The sequence below is a fragment of the Camelus dromedarius genome, chromosome 9 (assembly GCF_036321535.1).
Source record: "Camelus dromedarius isolate mCamDro1 chromosome 9, mCamDro1.pat, whole genome shotgun sequence".
Classification (NCBI taxonomy): Eukaryota; Metazoa; Chordata; class Mammalia; order Artiodactyla; family Camelidae; genus Camelus; species Camelus dromedarius.
This window is the reverse complement of record NC_087444.1, coordinates 7695630-7703958: the sequence shown is the minus strand read 5'-3', so window position 1 is coordinate 7703958 and position 8329 is coordinate 7695630. Positions and strand designations below refer to the sequence as shown.

The 8329-nt window shown below is 38.1% G+C and overlaps 1 long non-coding RNA gene across 1 annotated transcript in view; it reads left to right on the top strand.

The window, feature by feature from the left end:
- The first annotated feature begins 4438 nt into the window (after positions 1–4438).
- The window catches only part of LOC135322157 (uncharacterized), a 71259-nt gene continuing 67368 nt past the window's right edge, over positions 4439–8329 (top strand). Inside the window, exon 1 of the long non-coding RNA XR_010382523.1 lies at positions 4439–4618. This is a non-coding gene — a long non-coding RNA (uncharacterized LOC135322157). The remainder of the gene's footprint in view (positions 4619–8329) is intronic.

The window sequence follows — 8329 nt, the reverse complement described above, 5'->3', positions numbered from 1 at the left end:
TGCTTTTGCTGCCTTTTGTTTTGTCAGTAAAATACCAAAGAGATTTGGCTGTTGTATATACAGGGGCACAAAGCCCCAGAGAAGGTGAAATTGGATTTTGTGATCTCACGGCTTTTAGGCTGGAGAAGGATTATGAAGCAGCTGGTGAGAGTAAAATATTCATTAGTTTAGTCTGTAGCAACATTCAAATGTTTAGATGGTTTCTCATCTGGGGTAGCTCAGGCTCTGCCCCTAGACATTTCAATTGTGCAGAATCTACCAAACAGGCAGAACTACACGGATCTTTGGTAAATTGCTTATTTCTGAGATGTTCTTCATCCTCACAAAAGTACATGTGAGATATTAGTCTACTCAAATTTATGAGATAAAGGGAAGAGCCAACATAACATGAAAAGCCCAGCTAACATTTTATAACATTTTATAACATTTTATAGAATGCTCTCCCCTGAGTACATTAAAAAAAAAAAGCCATGTTATCCACCGTGTACCTTCTACACACCCCCGCCTTCAAGCAGTTTAGCTGCTGCGGCTCAGTGCGCTAGTCTCTTCCAGGTAATTATACTTCGCACTGACATGGCACCTTGGACTCTTTCCTGTTCTCAAAATTAATAAATCATTTGGCTAGCAGGGTAGACCACATGACACCCATTTTAAGTAAATTGCTCCAGGTCACAAGGATAGACAGTGGCAAAACTAATTCAGTGCTGGTTCCCTCTTCAATGGACTCAGAGTCTCCAGGCTCTCACTTGCAACAGAGTCACATGGGAAGCTTGTAGAGAATGCATGTGCCTGGGCGAGGCACACAGAGGTGCCGATTCACATCGTCTGGCGCAGGGACCAGAAATCTGCATTTTTAGCAACCACACTTGGTAATTCTGAGACAGGTGATTGTAGGACAATACCATAGAGATTACATAGGAAGGCTTCCCCTAGCAAAGGCTGTGGGTTATATCTCCATCCTTTAAACATCCGTGCTATTTAGGGTTAATGCCATTCCCTGTGACATAGAAGGAAATAGAGCTGGTTTCTCCAAAAGAGAAATGATGTTTTATGTTTCTCTGCCTTCCTGATGACACTGCTGGAAGAGGGGTGTGTGTAATTTAGGTTGACACTAAGCTTTACCCTTGGGAACCCCAGAGATGCTTCTATTTGTGATGTTCATTCTGCATTTAGGAAGTGAACATAAATATAATAGAAGCAAATCAAAGCTTCACACATGGAACGTCCCTCTTTCTGGACAATCCACTGATACCCTCTATAGCCACGGATTAAATGCCATGGCCCCACCCTATTCCTGCCTGTGTCTGGTCTGGTGGACTCCTACCAACCTTTGCAAGTAGTTACCAGGAAACAAATAACATGTTTCTTTCTCAGGACTCACTGCTTCTTCCCGGAAATATCTAAGCAAGCCGTCTCATGAGAATTAAAAATTGTCTCTGGGATCACTCTGGTCATCAGTCTCCAGAGGATAGTAGTGTCTTCAGCAATCTGACGCTCTTACTTTGTGCTGAAGTTGGAAGTTGCCACCTTTTCTTTACATTAAGTAAAGTTCAGGTTTTGGCATGAGCTTGTGTTATCTTTCTTAGCCTCAGATTTTTCTGGTCCTAATGGGAACTACTTTCCTTCCCACAGTGCAAGTGCTAGATATATAGTGTCAGAATAAAATCCCACGTTCTGTGGGACCCCCAGGAATCATCATTGTGTCATAGAGACAACAAAGCAGGCTAATGAAGCAGGTTTTATTTCTGTCAGTGAACAGTCTGCACACACATAAGTTTCCTGTAACTAATAAAGATAACACATTGGGAAATTTCTTAGCAATGCTTGGTATTATATGACTGTATTTAATTTTCTCATCAGGAGAATGAAGGTGGTGAGAATAGATGAGGGACTGGCAAACATTTTTTGTAAAATGTTTTAGGCTTTGCAGACCATCCAGTCTATTTCACGATCACTCGGTGCTGCTGTGGAAACACGGAAGCAGCCACAGACAACACATCACTGAGTGAACAGGTCATTTGCAAGAACCTAGTGGGCTATGCTTGTCCTGTGGGCTATAGGTTGCTGACTCCTGGACTCTGGTCTTTTTTAGATTCCAAGTTTTGTAATTCCATCTAAGCAAATTAAAATCCAGCTGTCACTTGGTTGCTTTCCGATTATGACCTCTAGTGTTGATTCATGTTTAATTTTATCTGTCAAGGACCATTGAAGTTAGAACAAATAATAATAATACTATTTATGGAAAAATTCGTGTGCCAGGAGTTTGAGAAATATTTTTCAAACACTATTTAACAGAATCTTCTCAAACTTAAAAGAATGGTACTATTATTATGATTTGCACTTACAGATGTGGAAAACGGAGGGTCAGAGAAATAATTATGAAACGATTGTGTGTGCTCAGAGTAGATGGTACAGTTGGCAATCAGAAAGGGTCTGACGACTGTCAGGCCCTAGTGATTGGGTCCAGAAGCCAGAATACAGGAGGAATGATAAAGGAAAGTAAATGAAGGCTTGTCATTTTAGAAAATTGGCAATACAGTGGAGAGAAGTGGGGTGGTTACTTCCAACTCTTCCAGTTTTCTCATTTTCTCTACATGGAGTAGTTGAAAATGAAAACAGAAACAAGAAACAGCTGAGGCACAGGTATCCTTTCATAAATTGATCCGTAGGTTGCTTGGCAAGGTTGCCATGAGTGAGCTAAACCTCAGGAATTACCCCTGTTCAGAAGCAAATGCTTCTCTGTGTGGCAGACATGCATTAGCCCTGAGCTCAGTCCGGTGAGTGACCGAGTGGGCACTAAGGTTTTCTTTCTGGTGGTTGAGGGTTTTGCTTCAGCATCACTGAGGTCATTGTTCTCTTACTTTCAGAACAAGATGAAATTAAGAGGTCAGTCTGCTGGGAAGTCAGTTCACTGTGTCACGTGTTGGAGCAACTGCTGTTCCTGAAAACATACCGGGTCTGGAGTAACAAGCAGAATTCTTTTGATTTTGCTTTTCTAGTAAAGTAGGAGAAATGGATCAAGGCTGGTAGGGTTCGAAGCACTCTTTCTGTCACTGCAGAGAAATATCTCCAAGGGCCAGGAAAGTAGGAAGACAGTGTGTTTATGTCAATCCCTAAGTTAGAAAATCTCACTGGCTAAAGTTCCAAACTATGTATTTCTGTCTACAGCAACTAAGTGAGAGCTGGGGACCTGGTGCTGACTTTGAGGAGAGTTGGAATCTTTGCCTCTTTTGCAAAAATCTTTTAAGTTGAGCAATTGTTTTCAAAACAGATTGCCTATATTGATTCATTCTGCAGCACTTTAAAAAACTCTTTCAGAGACAAATACCGTATGATTTCACTCATACGTGAAATCTAAAAAAAAATAATAAACAAACAAAACAAAACAGAAACAAACTCATAGATACAGAGAACAGGTTGGTGGTTACCAGAGGTGAAGGGGGTGGGGGAGTGAGCAAAATGGGTGAAAGGGGTCAATTGTATAGTGATGAATGGTAACCAGACTTTTGGGGGTGATCACTTTGTAGTGTAGACAGATGTCAAATTATAACGATGTATACCTGAAACTTACATAATATCATGTACCAATTTTACTTCAATCAAAAAAACTCCATATTTTAGAGTCATTATCTTGTGGGACACTTTAAGATTAAATACATAAATGTCTTGGGCAATCCAATATGGAAACTTGAGTGGAGGTCAAAGTAGTCTAAGACAATTATAGATATTTTAAAAATAGAGGAAAGTATAAATTATCTATATTAACCTTAGTAATGTCATGAGCAATGGGCATCCACCAATAATCTGTCTCAAATCTTAAAGCCATTATACAAGGCTCAGTGCTCAGTAAAAGCAAATATTTTTTCAGTGTGGCTAATAAATTGCAAACTGATATTCCACACATTAAAACTTTATTTTCTATTTTGATAATGGTGATTTGTGACCGGCTCTAAGAATTGTTATTAGACGCAAGGAGGTGGGGCAAAAGATCTGAATAGTTCATTCACTAAGTTGTATAACTGAGGCTTGGCAAAAAAAAAAAAATGTAATGTAATTCAATGATTTAGTGAACACATGGGTGATGGTGGGCACCTTCTAGTATTTTAAGAGATCTGATACTTTTCATTTACCTTTAACTGTAATTTTTCTTGTACTTAATTCTCTGGTTTAAAATTTTTAAATTTTTATTGAAGTGTAGTCAGTTTACAATGTTAGTTTCAGGTGTTCAGCAAAGCGCTCTTAATTCTGTATGATCTATAAAAAGGAATTAAAAAACCTTTTTATGATATTGTAGTAGGTCATAATTTGTTCATTATGGAAGAATAGGAGTATAATTATTAATTCATCTTTCTGATCCTTTCATTTATCTGTATGACATTTATTCAGCTCTGAATTCAGAAGGTCTTTACCTAGTTCTACAGTTGACTCTAAGCACCAGTAATTAATTTCTCTTATAGATGCCAACCCAGTTATTTATCATAGTGGATTCAAATGTTGCCTAATTAGACCCTTCTGGTTTTCCCCCTAGGTCATTCTTAGACTGATGACTGAAGACCTTTTGTTTTAGAAAACATTGGCTTAGTGTGCAGTGCCTGACACAGAGCCCACCACACACATGGTAGGTATCTGGAAAATGATTTGGCGTTTATGTTCTCTTAAATAGACATTTTATTTTGCCCTTAACTCCTTTTTTAAGTTAAATCTAATTTGATATAATTTTATAGACAACCAAGATTCCTATGCTATCAATTAGATGCACTTAAGTAGTCACCTACTTTTCTTGGTGATGTTGAAGTTGACTTTAGAAGTGAGCCTATCACCTAATAGTTTATTCAGGTGCTTATGGTTTTTTTATGGTTTCATGTAAAGAAATGAAATCAAACAAACTCTAAAACCCACAGCCAGGCCTGTGTCTATCGTTAGAGTAAGAAAGTACTTCTGTTATTATAGTTCAAATCTTAGGGTAAAATTTACTTTTTGAGGACCCGTTTCCTCTTCTTCTTTGTGTTAGTCATGAAAACTTAAAATGTAAGTATAGTAGACTTGTAATTACTGCTTACTAGCAGTTTCTCTTATATTGAGACAGTTTCATTTGTACTAAAGGTATGAAATTGATAATTGTATGTATGGATATTTAATTAATTAAAAAACTGATTACTGGGGCTTTCATATTTATTTTGAAAAACAGAAATATATTCCAAATATTTAATATGTTGAAACATGAATCTCACACTCTTCCTAGGATGTTCCAGACAATAATACTTACTTGCTTGAAAAATCTTGTTCTTGCCATGGGAGCAATCAAACACATATTTACCAGAAGAAAAAAAAAATATCTGAAATCATCTTGCACTGAAACAAATTTTCCTATAATCCCAACTAACTAATATTAAATTCTAAGTTGCTGAGTTTTAGTATGTTTTCTGTTGCAAAGTTTAAACTCTAGATTTTAAATTATGATAAGAATTATCATAGAAGGAAGCAGAACTTTATTTCTGGAAAAATCAGATATTGTCTGTTTTTTTGGTGAGGCAGCACAGGAAATATTCTCAAAATTAATATTTAATTTCTCAGTAAAAATTAATTTCTCATAATCAATATTTAAGAATTTCTGTATCTTATTTTGTCCACATATTAAAATAGTTTGCCTTCCACTTTGTTAGAGATGGAGATAAAAGGTAAAAGGGCAGTTTTAAACACGATTAATGTAGTAGCAATATTCATTTGACAATTTATGTTAACATCACTAAGAAGCACCCAGCTCTGCACATAATTAATTTCTGAACTGTTAGAATGTTCTCTTTTTAGTACTTGTTGGAGACTGAATTACGTCTCTCCCCAGTCCACTCCACCCCTCCCAAATTCATATGTGAAGCTTTAAGCCCCAGTACCTCAGAATGTGAGCATATTTAGAGATAGGGTCTTTTAAAGATAATTAAATTAAAATGGGGTCTTCAGGGTGAGTCCCAATCCAATATGACTGGTGTCCTTATGAGAAGACACACAGTAAATGTTGGATAAGTGTTAAATATTATTATATTCACTTTTGCATTTGACTGACAAGTGGCTTCAAGTGGAACAAAAGTTTAGTCCCAGTGATCGGTGAGAAAAGAAATATACAGTGTAAGTGAAAATATTTATTTTGTTAAAAAAGAGAAGAATGCACACCTTTCTTGATTTCATTCATTCATTTCTACATTTAAATGAATCTTGATTTGAATCCTGGCTCCTTAAGCTACCAGCTTGCATGATTTTGGGCTGCTTATCTTATCTCTGAGCTCATAAACTTTAATTTCCTCAACTGTAAAATGAGAATAATGATCTCTACTTCATAGGGTTATTGTGAGGATTAAGAAGATGAAGTAATGGGTTTGAAGATTCTTACATGGTGCCTGGAAAGTGGGAGGCACTAAACATCTTTTGCTTCCCCTTCCATCCTCAATATGCCCATAATCTCAGTAGGGTACCAGGGTTACCCGCTCAAAGAAGGGAATCAAAGTGTGAGAACTGGGAAGGCACTTAGAAATCAACCAGCTGGTCTGCTCATGAATAGCTCGACGACTCTGAGGCCAGATGAGGGGGAGGATTGTTGCACTTTCTGCGTCAGCCTGCTCTCATTTTAATATACACCCCTCTGTTCCTCTCCCCTCCCTCCCACATGAGGCAGAATCGAATTCAGTGCTGTGGTTTATAGAAGGTAGAGACTGGCAGAGGAAACCAGATAATGGTAAGGATTTAGCAAAGCTTTTGTTGTTTTTCCCCTTCTTACAAACGTGAACATGTTTTATTTTTCATAGGATTACGACTATCAGCCTTTTAGAAGTCCATGACTTAAGTGCTAAATCTCTGCGTGTTCCTTCTCTGCCCTCTGAGCCTTTTTCATGGCCCTATTGATTTTCTGATATTTGCCTACCTTCCTGTCTTAATTCAGGGCTCCCACAGTCAAGCAATGGGAAAATGCATCAAAGTCACTTTGCTCTCTGAGTTGAGAACTGACACAGCCCTCAGCAGCATTTGGCCCAGTGGCTGATTTGCTGTAAATTTCTTTGGTCAGTACAATTTATTAGCCAATTAATTTCCATTTTAATCTCTTTATGACCCTCACACAGTGTAGACAAGTAAAGGAGAATCTATTGATAAGATTCGAAATTCCTCAGTAATATAAATCCAGTCTACACATATTTTGGTTCTTTTTCAAGGGAATGCTAAACGCTGATAAGGCTGACAATGACTTGGGAAGAAAAGCTTGAAATTTTTACAAGAGGCCAGATGGTGGCAGCAGAGAATGTGAAAGAAAAACTTATGAACAATAATGGTTTAAAAACATGATACAAATGTGTTGCAAACAGTTGCAAAACTAATTATTGATGACAGTTAAAGTAAGGAAACTGGGTAAGGAAATGCTCTTCAGTATTAGGGATATCTGAATTTGACTCAGTGGCTACAAAGTCGTTTTGGGATTAAGAGAGAATGTAGGTAAAACGTTTAGCCTATGCCTAGACTAGGTAAGTACTAGCTCACGTAAGGACTTAACAGAGAGAGTGAGGGGGAGAGAGAATGAATTGTGTCAAATATGAGCATGGTGTCTCACAAGAAAGTTTCTGTAGGGGAGATGGGCGCAGGCAGAAGGGAGATGCGTTGTCTGTAGCTTGTTTAAATACAATAATAATACCAACTAAAATCAGCCTGCTTTTAAAAAAAATCACTCTGCACCAGCAACTCTATATCATGCCAGTGATAAAGAGCTCTTCCTCCTGGAAGCTCCTCTGTCCCTAACAAATTGAGGTTTTCATTATCAATTAAGCATTTTAAGACCCTTTACCCTCTGGCCTCTAACTTCTCTGCTCTCTGTACTTATCTCTCACTGACTCTCTCTTTCCAGTCCAATTGGACCAACCGTTTAATAGAGATATTCTGCACAGTCCTGCCTTCGCATTTTGATCATACAGTTTCCACCATCTGAAATGCCTTGATGTCTCCCTTTCATTTATCTAGATCTTTCTTCTCCTTCACCGGCTCAGGATGAGGGGTCTTTTCTGGTAAGCCTTCCTCCTCTGCTGGATTCCTGATCTCTCCCTTCTTGTGTTATGTAGCTATTAACCTAGATTGCCACTCCCTCCCACTGAAAAGGAGGAGCTCATTCATGGAGCTTGGTCCTCCCCGTCACCATAATCTGGACCAGCTTTAGGTTTCCCTGTCATCTCTACACTGGGCGCCCACAGTTGTGCTTGGAGTTCCTGCTGTTCTGTTTCACAGAGTAAACGCAACTGGTGGGTAGCTTTTATTTTGAACTGTCTCTGAGACATGTGTATATTACCTTAAATAGTGT